The 18,526-nt window shown below is 43.0% G+C and overlaps 1 protein-coding gene across 1 annotated transcript in view; it reads right to left on the minus strand.

Moving 5' to 3' along the window:
- lhfpl4a (LHFPL tetraspan subfamily member 4a) overlaps positions 1 to 18,526 on the minus strand; it is a 179,648-nt gene that overhangs the window by 40,787 nt on the left and 120,335 nt on the right. The window lies entirely within an intron of this gene.

An 18,526-nucleotide genomic window follows, 5' to 3' on the forward strand; every position in this document is an offset into this window, starting at 1 on the left:
ATACATGCAATAACACACACCAACGCACACACACAGACACACAGAAACAAGCATACTCTCGCACACACACACACACACACACACACACACACACACACACACACACACACACACAGAAACAGACACACACTCAGACACACAGACACACACACATACACACAGAGGAACACACACACAAATACATAAAGACACACTCATTCATACCTACACATACACATACACGCACACACAGAACCATGCACATAGACAAAAACACACAAACACACATACACACAGGGACACACACCCAAAACATACACACTCCCCCCCACACACACACTTATACAAACACAGACAGACAGACACACACACGCACATACAGACACAGATACACACACACACTCAAACACACACAAATATACAAACACACACTCACTCCGACATACACATACACATGCAGACACAGAAACACACACATACACAAACACACACACATACAGACACATATACATACACAGAACACACACATGTAGATATAGAGGGACACAGAAACACACACATACACAAACACACACACATACAGACACATATACATACACAGAACACACACATGTAGATATAGAGGGACGCAGAAACACACAAACACACATATAGAAAGAGACACACACGAACACTCATACACCCAGACATACATACACAAAAGAGAAACACACAAACATACATAGAATAGTACAGCACAGTACAGGCCCTTCGGCCCACAATGTTGTGCTGACCCTTAAACCCCGCCTCCCATATAACCCCCCACCTTAAATTCCTCCATATACCTGTCTAGTAGTCTCTCAAATTTCACTAGTGTATCTGCCTCCACCACTGACTCAAACTATCCTATCTACCTGTGAGGCAACTTTTAGGGATCTGTGGACATGTACCCCCAGATCCCTCTGCTCCTCCACACTAACAAGTATCCTGCCATTTACTTTATACTCTGCCTTGGAGTTTGTCCTTCCAAAGTGTATCACCTCACACTTCTCTGGGTTGAAATCCATTTGTCACTTCTCAGCCCACTTCTGCATCCTATCAATGTCTCTCTGCAATCTTCAACAATCCTCTACACTATCCACAACACCACCAACCTTTGTGTCATCTGCAAACTTATCAAACCACCCTTCTACCCCCACATCCAGGTCACTAATAAAAATCGCGAAAAGTAGAGGTCCCAGAACCGATCCTTGTGGGACACCACTAGTCACAACCCTCCAATCTGAATGTACTCCCTCCACCACGACCCTCTGCCTTCTGCAGGCAAGCCAATTCTGAATCCACCTGACCAAACTTCCCTGGATCCCATGCCTTCTGACTTTCTGAATAAGCCTACCATGTGGAACCTTATCAAATGCCTTACTAAAATCCATGTAGATCACATCCACTGCACTACCCTCATCTATATGCATGGTCACCTCCTCAAAGAACTCTATCAGGCTTGTTAGACACGATCTGCCCTTCACAAAGCCATGCTGACTGTTCCTGATCAGACCATGATTCTCTAAATGCCCATGGATCCTCTCTCTAAGAATCTTTTCCAACAGCTTTCCCACCACAGGCTCAATGGTCTATAATTACCCGGACTATCCCCACTACCTTTTTTGAACAAGGGGACAACATTCGCCTCCCTCCATTCCTCCGGTACTATTCCTGTGGACAACAAGGACTTAAAGATCCTAGCCAGAGGCTCAGCAATCTTTTCCCTCGCCTCGTGGAGCAGCCTGGAGAATATTCCATCAGGCCCCGGAGACTTATTCGTCCTAATGTATTTTAACATCTCCAACACCTCCTCTCCCTTAATATCAACATGCTCCAGAACATCAACCTCACTTATTGTCCTCACCGTCATCAAGTTCCCTCTCATTGGTGAATACTGAAGAGAAGTATTCATTGAGGACCTCGCTCACTTCCACAGCCTCCAGGCACATCTTCCCACTTTTATCTCTAATCGGTCCTACCTTCACTCCTGTCATCCTTTTGTTCTTCACATAATTGAAGAATGCCTTGGGGTTTTCCTTTACCCTACTCATCAAGGCCTTCTCATGCCCCCTTCTTGCTCTCCACAGCCCCTTCTTAAGCTCCTTTCTTGCTACCCTATATTCCTCAATAGACCCATCTGATCCTTGCTTCCTAAACCTCATGTATGCTGCCTTCTTCCATCTGACTAGATTCTCCACCTCACTTGTCACCCATGGTTCCTTCACCCTACCATTCTTTATCTTCCTCACTGGGACAAATTTATCCCTAACATCCTATAAGAGATCCTTAAACATCGACCACATGTCCATAGTACATTTCCCTGCAAAAACATCATCCCAATTCACACCCGCAAGTTCTAGCCTTATAGCCCCATAATTTGCCCTTCCCCAATTAAAAATTAAAAATACACACACACACTCTCAAGCGCACACACATACAAACACAGAGAAAAGCATGCACACACACATGTTGTCTCACATGTACACACATACACAGAAATACACACAGAGACAGAAACCCACAAACACAAACACACACCATATATACACAGAAGAACATAGACACGCAAAAACATGCACACAGATGCACACACACACCCTGACAGGCATGCACGCACACACACACACACACACACACACACACACACACACACACACACACACACACACACACACACACACACTCACACCCACGCATATACACACACCACATGCATATACATACACACACACCACGCACAGACTCACATTCACAAATCCACAGAGAAATTCACACACTCACACACACACACACAGAAATTCATACATACACACACTCAAACTCACATGCACACACACAGAAACACAGACACAGAAAAACACACACACACACACACACACACACACACACACACACACACACACACACACACACACACACACACACACACACAAATGCAGAGAAATGCACACACAGGCATGTACCTATCCAAAAGTCTCTTAAAAGACCCTATCATATCCGCCTCCACCACCATTGCCGGCAGCCCATTCCACACACTCACCACTCTCTGAGTAAACAACTTATCCCTGACATCTCCTCTGTAACTACTCCCCAGCGCCTTAATCCTGTGTCCTCAAGTTGCAACCATTTCAGCCCTGGGAAAAAGCCTCTGACTATCCACATGATCAATGCCTCTCATCATCTTGTACACCTCTATCAGGTCACCTCTCATCCTCCATCACTCCAAGGAGAAAAGGCCCAGTTCACTCAACCTATTCTTATAAGGCATGCTCCCCAATTCAGGCAACATCCTTGTAAATCTCTTCTGTACCTTCTCTATGGTTTCCACATCCTTCCTGTAGTGAGGTGACCAGAACTGAGCACAGTACTCTAAGTGGGGTCTGACCAGGGTCCTATATAGCTGCAACATTCTCTCATGGTTCCTAAATTCATTTCCATGATTAATGAAGGCCAATACACTGTATGGCTTCTTAACCACAGAGTCAACCTGCGCAGTTGCTTTGAGTGTCCTATGGACTTGGACCCCAAGATCCCTCTGATCCTCCACACTGGCAAGAATCTCACCAGTAATACTATATTTTGCAATCATATTTGACCTACCAAAATGAACCACCTCACATTTACTTGGGTTGGTCTCCATCTGCCTCTTGTCAGCCCAGTTTTGCATCCTATCAATGTTGTCCCGTTATAGCCTCACGCCCACTCACACTCATACCCACAGACAGACAGAGCCATTCACACTTACTCAGCATAGATACCCTGGACAGAAATGCCATGAAAATGATTTTTCTGTAGCAGCAGCACTTTATGTTACAAGATGACAACAAACATAATTTAGCAAACCAATTAACAGAAATTGTACATAACATACATAGGCATAAAAATAAACATCAATATTAGTATTTTTTATTATTGTCACATGTACACAAGATACGGTGAAAAGCTTGTCTTGCATACTGTTCATACAGATCACATCCTTACACAGAGCATTGAGGTAGAATATGGCAAAACAATGCAGAATAAAGTGTAAAAATTACTGAAAGAATACAGTGCACGTAAACAATAAATGCAGGATCACAATGAGATAGATTTTAAGGCCAAGAGTTCATCTTATTGTAGAAGGTATCTGTTAAGTATGTGACATGTGTGGGTTAGAAATTGTTCTGAACCCTGGTGATATATGCTTTCAGGCTTCAGTAACTTATGCCCAGTGTGAGAGGGGAGAAGAGAGTGGGTGGGGTCTTTGATTATGCTGAGGCAGTGAGAAGTATAGGCCAAGTCCAGAGAGGCTTCAGTGATATGCTGAGCTGTGTTCTCAGCTCTCTGCATTTTGTTGTGATCACATGCAGAACAATTGCAATGCCACGCAGTTTTGTGTCCAAATAGAATGTTTTCTATAGTGCGTTGATAAATTTTGAGGAGGGTCTGGATTTAGAAGGGAAAATATAGGCTAAGGTAGTGTTAAGGTTCTTCTTGTCAGTTCAGGACCCAGTGGCAGTGGGGAAGAAGTTGTTGTTGAAACCAGAGCTATGTATAGTTAGGCCCCTGCATGGCCTGCCTGATGGCAACATCAAGAAGAGGGAATGGCCCAGTTGGTGAGGGTCCTGGTACCAGACAACATCCCAACTTGGGGTCTGCGGTCCCCTTGGTTCACGGTAGGGTCCATGGCATATGAAAGGTTAGGAACCCCTGATCCAAGGAGACCACGTGGTCAATCGTGGTTGACCTGCCATTGAAAGAGCCAAGACATCCTGCCCCAATCCTAGCTCCCTTCCATTCAGTCCTGGAGCAAGCCTATCAAGCACATTCCAGTGCTGCCCAGCACCATATTCTCCCTCATATCTCCATGCATCACCTTTGGAATTTTTTACACGCACCAACACAAAGATTAATTTACAGTGACCAAAGGTTTGCATGGAACTGCTGCTGTTAAGTTAACAAATTTCACATCATGCTAGTGGTAATAAACCTGATTCAGATTCTGATCTATGGTGGCCATGGTTTAGGGCGTGAGAGAAAACTGGAGCATCCGTAGGAAACTGATACGTCACAGGGAGAACATGCAGAGATTACACAGACAGACAGCTCCAGAGGTTTCAGTGTGGCTCAGGCCCACCGAGCTATCTAAAGTACTACTGTCCTGCCGCTAGAAACATGATGCTGCACGGAGAACCCTGGGTGGACACGTTAGCAACACGACAGGTTAGAAGGTTAGGTGGTGTGCAAACTATCCGGGGGTGAGGCAATGATAGTGACAAAACAGGGAATAAAGGGAAAAGTTACTTAGGGATAAATGTTTGAAAGGAGCTGTCGGATGTCAAACCCTTTGTACATTCCGTCCAAGACCAAGGCAGTTGAACATGTTGCAGTATTTATGCAATGAAGGAAGCATCTGTGGGTTAAAGTCCCATACAGGAAAAATTTCTTTAATGTGGTTGAGAATATTCAGTCACAGGTGAGACAAAAAAACCGAGGAACATCAACCTGACAAACCGAGAGCTCCTTAGTTCTTGTATCATGTACCGTGGGGCATCTCAGTATTGTAGCATGGAGTTCAGTCCCAGGCTCCAACGTAAGGAGTCTGTACATGCTCCCACAGTCCAGCTAGAAGGGTAACTTGTCATTGTAAATTGTCCCATGGTTATGTTAGAGTTAAATCAGGGGTTGTCGGGCGATGTAGCTCGAAGGGCCAGAAAGGCCTCTTCCATGACTAAGGAAATAACGTTTGCTGACTTACCTGAAAGAGAGCTGCTGCAATATTCTCTTTACACCTACCCATATGTTTTCAGGTATTGTCACAGACAGCTTTGGAGGCCAAGTCACTGAGTATATTTAAAGCGGAGGTTGATAAGTTCTTTATTGGTAAAGGTGTCAAAGGTTATAGGAAGAAGGCAGGAGAATGGGGTTGAGAGGGAAGGGTAAATGATCGGTAAGCACACTCGGTTAGAGTGTGATACTAATAACCAGAAGAACACAGGTTTGATCTCCATATTGGCCACTGCTTTGGAAATCTGGTTGTCAAATCTTTTGGGGAGCCACATTAGCATAGTGGTTAGCGCAATGCTCAGGCTGTCAGAGTTCAGAGTTCAATCACGGTATCCCACATAAGTGTGTGGGTTTCCTCCTGTTGCTCCAATTTCCACCCCATCCAAAGATTTAACGGTTGGTCTTTGTAAACTGTCCTGTGATTAGGCGAGGGTTAAATAGGAGGACCGCTCGGTGGTGCGGCTCACTGGGATCGAAGGGCCTCTTGGCATTGGAGCTCTAAGTCAATAAATCAGTCGGCATGACTGAATGGTGGAGCCCTCTGGATAGGGTGCAGAGCCTAAATTATGCTCCTATTTCTTTTGGTATGATGCTGACTCTGAAAAAGTTAACTTTTACCTCTGGTCTATACTAAAAAGGATGTAGCCTGATTGGGCTGACAAAATGTTAAGTTTATTGTCAGGTAACTTGTTTCCATTATTCATAAAGAACATCAGCAAAGCTTTGAGAGGAATTTATTTGTATGTGTGTATGTGGGCGTGTGCTGGAGACAATTCTTTCTCATCTCATTTTAGAAGGCATGTTAAATTTAATCCTTTATCACCTCTTCATGGTTATATCTCATCCAGTGTGTGTGTTCAACCAATGTGTGGTGCCCTAGTTTATTTCAATTAGCCAACCCCCTTCACAATCTTGTGTTATCATGCAATAATACTGCCTACTCAGATCAGGAAACACCCAGGGGCAAGTCTGTGCAGTATAAATCTGCAAATTAAGTGGTTTTATTTAAGGTATATCATTCAGATGGCTCTTCCCTGTGCTGCAACAAGTACAATAACGTTGTCCAAGCTTTCAAGATTCTGTATTAAAATTAAATTAAATCTATCATGCAATACAAACATTTGGTTGCACATTGCAATCATGGTTGCAGGGCCCAGTGTGACGTGATAATATGGGTTAGGTAAAAAAGCATAGATAGGGACAAAGACGTTGCTTTAAATCTGATTGTACGTCAATGTTCCGTATGTTCTGCATGAGTGTTTCTGTATTCAGTTAGCAACTGCAAAACCAGAACACATTTTTCTGAAGGTACCTCCTTTGATCTCAGTTCAAATCCATGTGGAAACATCTGAAAAAGATCTTTGATTAATTACTTATGAGAAAATGTGGAATAGTATGGTATTAATTCACATGGCTAGAAAAGGGAACACAAAACTGTACTTAGTCCCTAGACTGAGCTTTCTCCATACATTAATTCACTGTTTACTTGAGAGTCTAACATTTTCTAGGATGTCCCAAAGACTTGCCTTGATCACTACAATTTCCCATCTACATTCTGCCCCTCAGAAACATTGAATCAAAGTTACCATCATTAATGAATATTTCTCCTCATTTTATAATTGATAAAATGAACTGGAAACAGTAAATGAGGTGGTCTTGGAGATAATCTGCATTGCAACAGAGGAGGTGCTGGATGAATGCAGACAGAACTCCAAGGACTGACTAGGTATAACCAAAAACATTGTGGAAGGCTAGAGAAGAGATTGTCGGAGCCCTGGTTAAGGTATTTGTATGAACATTAACCATGGCTGAGGTGCTGGTGGACTGGAGGAAGTCTTTATTTAAGAAGAGTGGCAAAGGAAAACCTGGGGACTATAGATCAGTAAGTCTGACATCTGTGGAAATTTACTGGAGAGGTTTCTGAGGGATAAGGTATATTGTACAAGCAACACTCACAAAATACTGGAGGAACATAGCAAGTCAAGCAGTATCTATGGAAATAAATAAGCAGTCGGCATTTGGGCAAACGTGAGGAAATCTGCAGATGCTGGAAGTTCAAGCAACACACACAAAATGCTGGTGGAACGCAGCAGGCCAGGCAGCATCTATACGGAGAAGCACTGTCGACGTTCCGGGCCGAGACCCTTCGTCAGGACAGACAACACACACAAAATGCTGGTGGAACACAGCAGGCCAGGCAGCATCTATAGGGAGAAGCACTGTCGATGTTTTGGGCCGAGACCCTTTGTCAGGACTAACTGAAAGGAAAGATAGTAAGAGATTTGAAAGTAGTGGGGGGAGGGGGAAATGCGAAATGATAGGAGACCAGAGGGGGTGGGATGAAGCTAAGAGCTGGAAAGGTGATTAGCAAAAGGGATACAGAGCTGGAGAAGGGAAAGGATCATAGGACGGGAGGCCTCGGGAGAAAGAAAGGGGGAGGGGGGAGCACCAGAGGAAGATGGAGAACAGGCAGAGTGATGGGCAGAAAGAGAGAAAAAAAACAAACAACTAAATATGTCAGGGATGGGGTAAGAAGGGGAGGAGGGGGATTAACGAAAGTTAGAAAAGATAATGTTCATGCCATCAGGTTGGAGGCTACCCAGCCGGTATATAAGGTGTTGTTCCTCCAACCTGAGTGTGGATTCATCTTGACAGTAGAGGAGGCCATGGATAGACATATCAGAATGGTAATGGGACGTGGAATCAAAATGGGTGGCCACAGGGAGATCCTGCTTTCTCTGGCAGACCGAGTGTAGGTATTCAGCGAAATGGTCTCCCAGTCTGCGTCGGGTCTCACCAATATATAAAAGGTGCACCAGGAACACCGGACGCAGTATACCACACCAGCTGACTCACAGGTGAAGTGTCGCCTCACCTGGAAGGACTGTCTGGGGCCCTCAGTGGTGGTGAGGGAGAAAGTGTAAGGGCAGGTGTAGCACTTGTTCCACTTACAAGGATAAGTGCCAGGAGGGAGATCGGTGGGAAGGGATGGGGGGGACGAGTGGACAAGGGAATTGCATAGGGAGCGATCCCTGCGGAAAGCTCCTCCCACTTCCTCCAAACCAAGGGTGTTAGCCATGGGCACCCGCATGGGTCCCAGTTATGCCTGCCTTTTTGTTGGCTTTGTGGAACAGTCCATGTTACAACTCTATACGGGTATCTGTCCCCCTCTTTTCCTTCGCTACATCGACGACTGCATTGGCGCTGCCTCCTGCACGCATGCTGAGCTCGTTGACTTCATTAACTTTGCCTCCAACTTTCACCCTGCCCTCAAATTTACCTGGTCCATTTCCAACACCTCCCTCCCCTTTCTTGATCTTTCTGTCTCCATCTCTGGAGACGGCTTATCTACTGATATCCACTATAAGCCTACAGACTCTCACAGCTATTCCTCTTCCCACCCTGTCTCTTGCAAAAAGGCTATCTCCTTCTCACAATTCCTCAGTCTCCACCGCATCTGCTCTCAGGATGAGGCTTTTCATTCCAGGACGAAGGAGATATCTTCCTTTTTTAAACAAAGGGGCTTCCCTTCTTCCACCATCAACTCTACTCTCAAACGCATCTCTCCCATTTCCCGCATATCTGCCCTCACCCCATCCACCCGCCACCCCATTCGGGATAGGGTTCCTCTTGTCCTCACCTCCGACCCCACCAGCCTCCAAGTCCAACGTATAATTCTCTGTAACTTCCGCCACCTCCAATGGGATCCCACTACTAAGCAATCTTTCCCTCCCCTCCTCTTCCTGCTTTCCGCAGGAATCGCTCCCTACGCGACTCCCTTGTCCACTCGACCCCCCCCATCCCTTCCCACCGATCTCCCTCCTGGCACTTATCCTTGTAAACGGAACAAGTGCTACACCTGCTCTTACACTTCCTCCCTCACCACCATTCAGGGCCCCAGACAGTCCTTCCAGGTGAGGCGACACTTCACCTGTGAGTCGGCTGGTGTGGTATACTGCGTCCGGTGCTCCCGGTGTGGCCTTTTATATATTGGTGAGACCCGACGCAGACTGGGAGACCGTTTCGCTGAACACCTACGCTCGGTCTGCCAGAGAAAGCAGGATCTCCCAGTGGCCACACATTTTAATTCCACGACCCATTCCCATTCTGATATGTCTATCCATGGCCTCCTGTCAAGATAAATCCACACTCAGGTTGGAGGAACAACACCTTATATACCAGCTGGGTAGCCTCCAAACTGATGGCATGAACATTGACTTCTCTAACTTCCATTAATGCCCCTCCTCCCCTTCTTACCCCATCTCTGACACATATAGTTGTTTTTTTTCTCTCTCTCTCTGCCCATCACCCTGCCTGTTATCCATCTCCCACTGGTGCTCCCCTCCACCCTTTCTTTCTCCCAAGGCCTCCCGTCCCATGATCCTTTCCCTTCTCCAGCTCTGTATCACTTTCGCCAATCACCTTTCCAGCTCTTAGCTTCATCCCACCCCCTCCGGTCTTCTCCTATCATTTCGCATTTTCCCCTCCCCCTCCTACTTTCAAATCTCTTACTATCTTTTCTTTCAGTTAGTCCTGATGAAGGGTCTCGGCCTGAAACGTCGACAGTGCTTCTCCTTATAGATGCTGCCTGGCCTGCTGCGTTCCACCAGCATTTTGTGTGTGTTGTCGGCATTTGGGGCTGAGATTCTTCTTCAGGCTTGGAAAGGAACAGGGAAGTGCCATAATTAAAAGCCGTGGAGAGGGGAAGGAGAATTACTGGAAGGTGATGAGTGAAGCCAGGTAGGAGAGGAAGGAAACTGGTAAGAGAGGAGAAGGAAACCATTGAAGGAAAAGGAGAAGGAAGGATATGGAGGAAGGTGAAGAGGTAAGATGCCAGGTTTTCTTTACCTTAAGGAGATGGATATTGAAGCTACCCAGACGGAGTATATTGCTCCTCCACTCTGAGGGGGGCCTCGTTTTACCAGAATCTGGAAAACCCAGGTTGATTTGGGATCATTTTAGTGGCTTTGTGTGTAATGATTATGTCTCAAAAGTAATGGAGTTTTTGATGATGTGACCAAAAGAGTCGATAAGGGCAAGATGGTAGACATGGACTTCAGTCATGCTTTTGATAAGTTTCCACAAGACAAGCTGCTCTGAAAGGCTAGATGGAAATCAGGGAGAGCAGATTAATTGGATACACAGTTAGTTTAATGGTAGAAAACAGAGGGTGATAGTAGAAGGCTGCTTTGCTGCCTGGAAGTCCATAACTAGTGTTGTGCTTCAGATCAGTATTTGTTTGGCCCATTGTTTATTGCATTCTATATCAATGATTTGAACAAGAACCTAGAAGGCATAGTTACCTTTGCAGGTGACACTAAAATAGGTGGTATTGTGAATGATGAAAAAGGCATCAAATGTTGCAGTAGAGTCTTGATCAGCGGAGTAAGTGGGCTGAGGAATGGCAAATTGGTTCAAGCTGGATGTGTGTGAGGTGTTGCACTTTGAAAGTCAAATCCAGGTAGGACTTTCACCCTGAGGACACAACATGGGACACAACCTTTTGTACAAAGGGTGGGGTGTGTGTGAAATGAGCTGCAAGAGTAACTGGTTGAGGCAGGTACAATAACAACTCTTAAAAGACAGTTGGACAGGTACATATATTGGAAAGGTTTAGAAGGTAATGGACCAGGCACTGGTAAATGGGACTTGCTTTGTTGGGGCATCTTGGGCAACACAGACCAGTTGGGCTGAAGGGCCTTTTTCCAAGTTGTATAATCCTATGAACTCTATCAATGTAGAGAGATGAAATGGACTGGGATATATCCTCCAGTGCTTAGACCAATACAAGGAGAATTTCTAAATGGGTTTGACAGGACAAATACAGGAAGAATATTTTCTCCAATGGTAGAGTCTCGGACTATTCATAATTTGCAAAAAAAAGAGGGAGTTGGCACTTCGTATAGTTACTTCAAAGCTTAAAGTTCAGAGGGAATTTATAATCGTTGTACCTATATGTTACCATACACACTACCGTGAGTCTCACTTTCCTGCAGCTATTCACAGGGGAGAAAGGAATCCAATAGAACTTCATGAAAATCTACACAGAAATATTCAAAGGCTGACAAACAATTAACGTGCAAAAGAAGGTAGATGGTACAAATAAATATAATACTGAGAACAGGAGTTGTAAAATGTCCCTGAAAGTAGATTGTAGAATCAATTCAGAATACTGAATGGTAATTGAAGTTATCACCATCGGTTCAGGAGTCTGGATATTGTAGGGTAATAATTCTCCTGGAGGATGGTGGTGTGAGATCTAAGGCTTCCGTACTTCCTTTCCAGTGGCAGCAGTGAGAAGAAGCATGGCCTGGATAGAGATGGGTTTTTGATGATGGATCTTATAGCAGCACTGCATGTAAATGTACTCAAAGGCAGAGGCTTACCTGTGAAATACCGGACTGTATCCACCACTTTCTTAGCCTTTTCTTTTTCTGCGTATTGGTGTTTCCATGGCAGGACGAAATGCAACCGGTTAGGATGTATCCCATAGTGTAGTTGTAGAAGTTTCTGCAAGTCCTACTGCAGCTATTAATCAACTCTTTGGTTTTGATGACATTCAGGTACCATTCAACCAGATTTTCAAACTTCCTCCAATATGGCAATTTGTCACCACTTTTGATTTGGTTCAGATTTCCAGCATCTATATTGTTTTTGCTTTTCATTTGATCAATGCATCACTAGTGGTCAGCATTCTGCTGGCAAAGCCCCAGACTCTGAAATCACCACCTCAAGTCTCCTCAGTCTATCCTTTTTCTCCTTTCAACAGGTTTGATTCAAAACCTAATTCTTCATTAAATGGTCTGGTCTCCTTGTTCCAATGATTTGTTGTCAAGTTTGATCATATTCCAGTAAAGTATTTTGATTTGTATTCCAGTATGTGAGGCCTTTGGAATTATTGGTAAAGTTTTATTGACTAAATTCAGTCCTCTGATTAGCAAAATATCTTTGACAAATGCAGCAGATAACCATCTCTCTCACTCTAATTCAACTTGGCTCCTGACCTCCAGCTTATCTCTGACTTCTGTGTTTTGTTTCACTGACGTTGAAGCTAGGACTGGGCTGACTAATAAGAGTATGCAGTCAGCATTTCCTCCAGAAGCAAAAGCCAAAGGAAGCCCCATCTAGCTCAAGATCTGAGGAGGTTATCTTTCTCACTACATATTAAAATGAAAGGCAATGCTTTTCTTTCCTCTCAGATTCGAACACAGTGTCAAACTGTACGCCATCCATCAAATCTTTGTGATAAGAATTCTGAAAAACTTGGCTTTACTTTTTGCCATGTAATTTTGGACAGCAACGTGGTTCAGCTCGTGGGCTGCAGTCTCACAATTAATCCATCCCCTCGTGTTGACCAAGTGAAGTTTCTGTCTCCTCACTGTGAGTGAAGCAGCCCATTTTCCCCAAGTCTCTCTGGTTTCCTCCGACATCTCAATGATGTACACTTTGGTAGATTAAATGGTCAATGTCAATTGCCCCTAGGTGAGTGGTAAAATGTATTTATTTATTGAGATACAGATTGGAGTAGGCCCTTCTGGCCCTTTCAGATGTGCCACAGAGCAACCCGTAATTTAATCCTAATCTAATCATGGAACAATTTACAATGACTGATTAGCCTACTACCCTGAACGTCATTGAAATGTGAGAGGAAACTGCAGCTTAGAAATGTAATGGGTGGTTGAAGGACAGCGGGTTCACATTCAAAAAATATAAGGGAATATGAAGCTAAACTTTATAATTCAGGGTAGATTTGTAAAGGAGTTCACAGCCTGTACTGGTGGAGGAAACAGAATGTGTTAAGGCTTTCATAAGGACTTTAGACGGCACTTGAAAGAGAATAGTTTGTACTCAATGGGAAACAACAAGGAAATGGGGGCCAGCATAGACTATCTAGGCTGAATGGACCTGGTGCCTGACAATGCCATAATTTTATGTTTAAGAAATCTGGTATTGACTGAAACAAGCACATAGATCCACTGTATCTGAAGATAATATGGAAAAGCTTGGGACTTTGTGATCCGTGAAGAGTATGTGTCAGCAGGCTGGTAAGATAAGGCACAATGATGAATAAAGATTAGACCAGACATAACTAAACTATAAAAAGTCCATGAGAAGGAAAAGGTCCATTAACAGGGGCCCCACCAAGGCATGCTCTCTTCTTGCCAAAGGTACAGGAGTCTCCGGACCCACACCACCAGGTCCAGGAATAGTTATTACCTTTCAACCATCAAGCTCTTGAACCAAAGGGGAGAACTTCACTCAGTTTCTCTTGTCCATCATTGAAATGTTTCCACAACCTATAAACTCACTTCCAAGGACTCTTCATCCCATATTCTCAATACTTACTTACTCACTTATTAATTAATTAATTCTGTATTTGGAGAGTTCATTGTCTTTTGCACACTGGTTGAACACCGAAGTTGGTGTGGTCTTTCATTATTTCTAATATGGTTATTATTCTATTAAGAAATTATTGGCCATGCCAACAAGAAAATGAATCTCAGGGTTGTAAATATTTATATACGTGTATATATATATATATATATATATATATATACTTTGATAATAAATTTACTTCCAACTTTGAACTTTGAGTCATGTAATTATGCAGTGAAAAGGAAAGAAGCTTGACATTTGTTTCCATCTAGTTTAATGGCCAACACTCTTATTATTGTTAATCTTATTACCTAGAATAACACATGAGAAAACAATGAAGCAAAAAATGCAGAAACATAATTAATGGCCAGAGAACTCAGTGGGAAGCTTAGGCTCCCATGTGCATTAATTAAACTAATTTAGTAGCTTAAGTTTATTTGTAAGGAAATATCAGTCTAACTCACTATCTCCCTTAAGGAATATTCTTCCATCACTGACTGCTGCTGTTCAGCTCCTGGGATGTATCTGGCGTTGCCAAATACGAACTAATTCAGCCACTTTCTCAGTGATCCTGCTTTTCGTGGCACAGACAATCTTCCTTGGCCTTCTAAATGCTTTGAGCTCCTTTACCTTGGCAGCCTTGTTGTTCTTGAACTTTCATTGCAAGCAGGCATGTAATTACAGGACCAGCACAGCATTTGTTGTCAGATTTTCCCTCAGCACTTGAAAATAGTTTGATCTCCCACTATCTGTAGCATTAGGACACGTTAGGATGGGAAACAGCTTCTTCTCCTCAGGCTGTAAAACAACTGAACTCTCTGCCACCACCAAGGTCTCGTCATATATGAAGCACCAGTCATGTTATACTTTTTTTTAAACTTGCATAGTATATGCAACTTATTAGTTGTTAATTTATTTCTGGCAATATTACTTTATTGTTAAGTGTGTGAATTAGTGTGTTTTGCATATTGGTCTGGTGAAACATTGCCTCATTTGGTTGTATACAGGTATGTGTATGAAATTAAACTTGAACCTGAATATAGTTCATGTCATTTTGCACCTGAGATCCATAGCAAACTGACTAAAAGCCAGCTCTGAAGGTGGAGAGCTGTACAAATGGGTTAATGGGAGAAGAGAGCCCATTGAAATAGAAATACAAAATATACTGGATTCACAATGATTACTTAAAATCCGATCAAAGGATTAAAGACGCCTCTAAAAATGGCTCTTCTAAAGAATCCCAGCATACTCTTGTTCTCTTTACTCAAGTGCAAAAGCTCAGAATGATTTAATTACCTGTTTCATCCTTAGTTTGTGTTTGTTGTTAACATGAAGAATGTACTTCATCATATGTTTCAATGTACATGTGATAAATAAATTAGCTTGAATCTGAGACTGACCATTTCAACCAGTACTAAGGTGCTTTTGCCTACTTAGACTACAGTGATGGCCCACTTGCCTTATTCCCAGGAAGCTGTAATGAATCCTCTGATGCTATTTGAACAGCACTAGAGTAGGTGCACTGGACAACATTTTATCCTTCAATTAATAAACCAATCAGATTATCCCGGTATTTATGGTATTGCTGTTTCTAGGATATTATTATCTGCTCTGTTTCCCTTCAATATAAAGATGGACTTATGTTACGAAAGGTCTTGGATTCCAAGATTTTATCTAAGTGCCTTAAAATTCCTGAGACACTGCTGGTTCCAAATTGTATTGATCTCAGCCATTGTATTGATCTCAGTTTATCATCTGAGTGGAAAGGGAGAGCTTGTTGTATGGCAACAGCTTGCTCTCCAGGTATTTAAAGCAGAGGTTGATAGTTCTTGATTCGTAAAAGTATTAAAGGTTCCAGGGAGAAGGCAGGAGAATAGGGTTGAGGGATAATAAATTAGCCCTTATTGAATGGTAGACCAGACCAGATAGGCTTAATAGCCTTAATCTGTTCCTATGTCCTATAGTCTTATGGCCAATAGGAAACAGAGAGAAAGCATTAATGGGTCATTTTGTGGTTGGTAAGATGTAATGAGTGTAGGGTTCTAAAACAGGGAGGGATTTGTGTGTCCTGCTGCCTGATTCACAGACATTTCATTTGCAAGTACAGCAAGTGATTAGCAAAGCAAACAAAGATTATCATTTATTAAGAGGGGAGTTGAATACCAAAGTAGGGAGGTTATGTTTCCGTTATATGGAACACTAGTGAGACCATATCTGGAGTATTGAATACTGGTCTCTTAATTAAAGGAAGGATATAGATGTGTTGGAACAGTTCAGAGATTTCCTAGGCTGTTATATGGAATAGGCAGATTGTCTTATGAGGACAGGCTAAGCTTGCATTAACTGTATGTTTGTAATTTGTTTGAAACATATAAGATACTAAGGGATCTTGACAGGCCAGTTTTGGAGGGACTGTTTCCTTTTGTGGGGGTATATTGAACCTGCGTCACTGTTTAAAAATAATAGGTTGGCAGGTGATTCTTTTTCTCTCTTCGTAGTGTTGATGAGACTTTGGAACTTTCTTCCTCAAAGAACATTAGAAGCAGGGACCTTGAATGCATTGTTAGCATTTGTTTCAACAGAACTAGAATATTAAAGCAAAGATAGAAGGCTAAAGCTTTATAAGACATTGGATATAATGCACTTGGAGTATTGTGAGCACTTTTGGGCCCCATATTTAAGAAAGGATTTGTTAACATTGGAGAGGGTGCAGACAAGGTTCACGAAAATTATCCTAGGAATGAAAGGATAAATGTATGAGGAGCATTTGATAGTTCTAGGCCTGTGCTCACATGAGTTTTAAAAAATGTGATTTCATTGAAATCTACTGAATTTTGAAAGGCATAGATAGAGTGGACATGAAAAGGGTATTTCTTATAGTGGGGCAGTTAGGACCAGAGGACACAGCCTAAGGATAGAAGGACATCTCTTTAGAACAGAGATTATGAGAAATGTCTATTGCCAGAGGGTGTTTTAAATCTTCAGAATTCATTGCCGTGGAGTCCGTCATTAAAGCAGAGATTGATAGGTTTCCTCATTAGTGTCATAGGTTTTGGGGTTGAGAGGGATAATAAATTTGCCATGATAGAATGGCAGAGAAGACTCCATGGGCCAATTATCCTAATTCTGCACCTATGTCTTAAGCTATTATGGCATAAATATTTTTAAAGATGAGATGTGTCTAATTCTTGATGAGCAAGAGGCTGGAAGGATAGTTGAGAACGTGGGGCTGAGGTTACAATTGGATGAAGTAGAGAAAGCTGAGAAAGATAATGAGGGTGGGTAAATGGAGGGAAGGGATGGAGAAAAAGACCGCAAGTTGCAGAAGGAAAGCAAAATGTTATTGGCAGTACATATGGTGATATGGGGGAGGCAAATGACAACAGTGAGGGACAAGGGGATATTGTCAGAGCAAATGAAGGGAGTAAAATATTTACTGTAATTTATTTGTTATTTATTTGATATTTAAGAAACTCTTAGACAGGCACATGGATGATGGAGAAGTGGAGGACTATGTGGTAGAGGAAGGCTAGATGGGTCTTAGAGTAGTTCAAAAGGGACAATAAATGCTAATGATGGTCACACCTTTGAATAAATAAACAAAGTAGATTGCTGGGTGGGTGGGAGGAGGGGTGAAACAGCAGGGGCATTGGGCCATAGACATCTCATAGGGGCTTATCTCCAAATCATTGAGTGGAGTGGGGGGGAATTGGAAGCAGATTTTAGCTTCTGGCTCGCCTGCCATGTTTCCAGAATCACGGGAAGCAAGGCCAATGCCAGTAAAATTCAAGTGGCTCCCAGGATCAGAGGAAGGAAGCCTTGGTTAACTGTAAACACTGCACTGTCTCTTAACCATAGGAACTTTACAATCCAAACATGCTGGCATCCCTGCCAGGTTTCACATGTTTGCTGAGTTAACCCCCTAACTGATTTCTTCTTCCCTTCATCAACTTCATCTGGTGGTTTTAATGGTATTCTTCCCCATTGACAAAGTACCTGCTGCACAGTTGGAAAATCAAACCAGTATGATCAGACAAGCTGTAGCCCATCCACGTTAATGTTCAACATGTTGTGCATTCAGAGTTCTCTTCTGAACACCACTGCTGTAACGTGGTTATATCAGTTACTGTTGCTTTCTTGTCAGCTTGAACCAATCTGGCTGTTCTCCTCTGACGTCTACAGTACAGCTGCAAACAAGGTGTCTATGTTTTTCACACCTTTCTCTATAAACCCTTGACACTATTGTGCTGAAAATCCCAGGAGGTTAACAGGTTTTGAGACAAACTACCCTGTCTGGCACCAACAATTATTTCACAGTCAGAGTTACATAGATCATATTCCAAAGTTTGATCTGAACAAAAACTGAACCTCTTGACCATGTCTG

This window comes from Hypanus sabinus, chromosome 19 (assembly GCF_030144855.1).
Source record: "Hypanus sabinus isolate sHypSab1 chromosome 19, sHypSab1.hap1, whole genome shotgun sequence".
Classification (NCBI taxonomy): domain Eukaryota; kingdom Metazoa; phylum Chordata; class Chondrichthyes; order Myliobatiformes; family Dasyatidae; genus Hypanus; species Hypanus sabinus.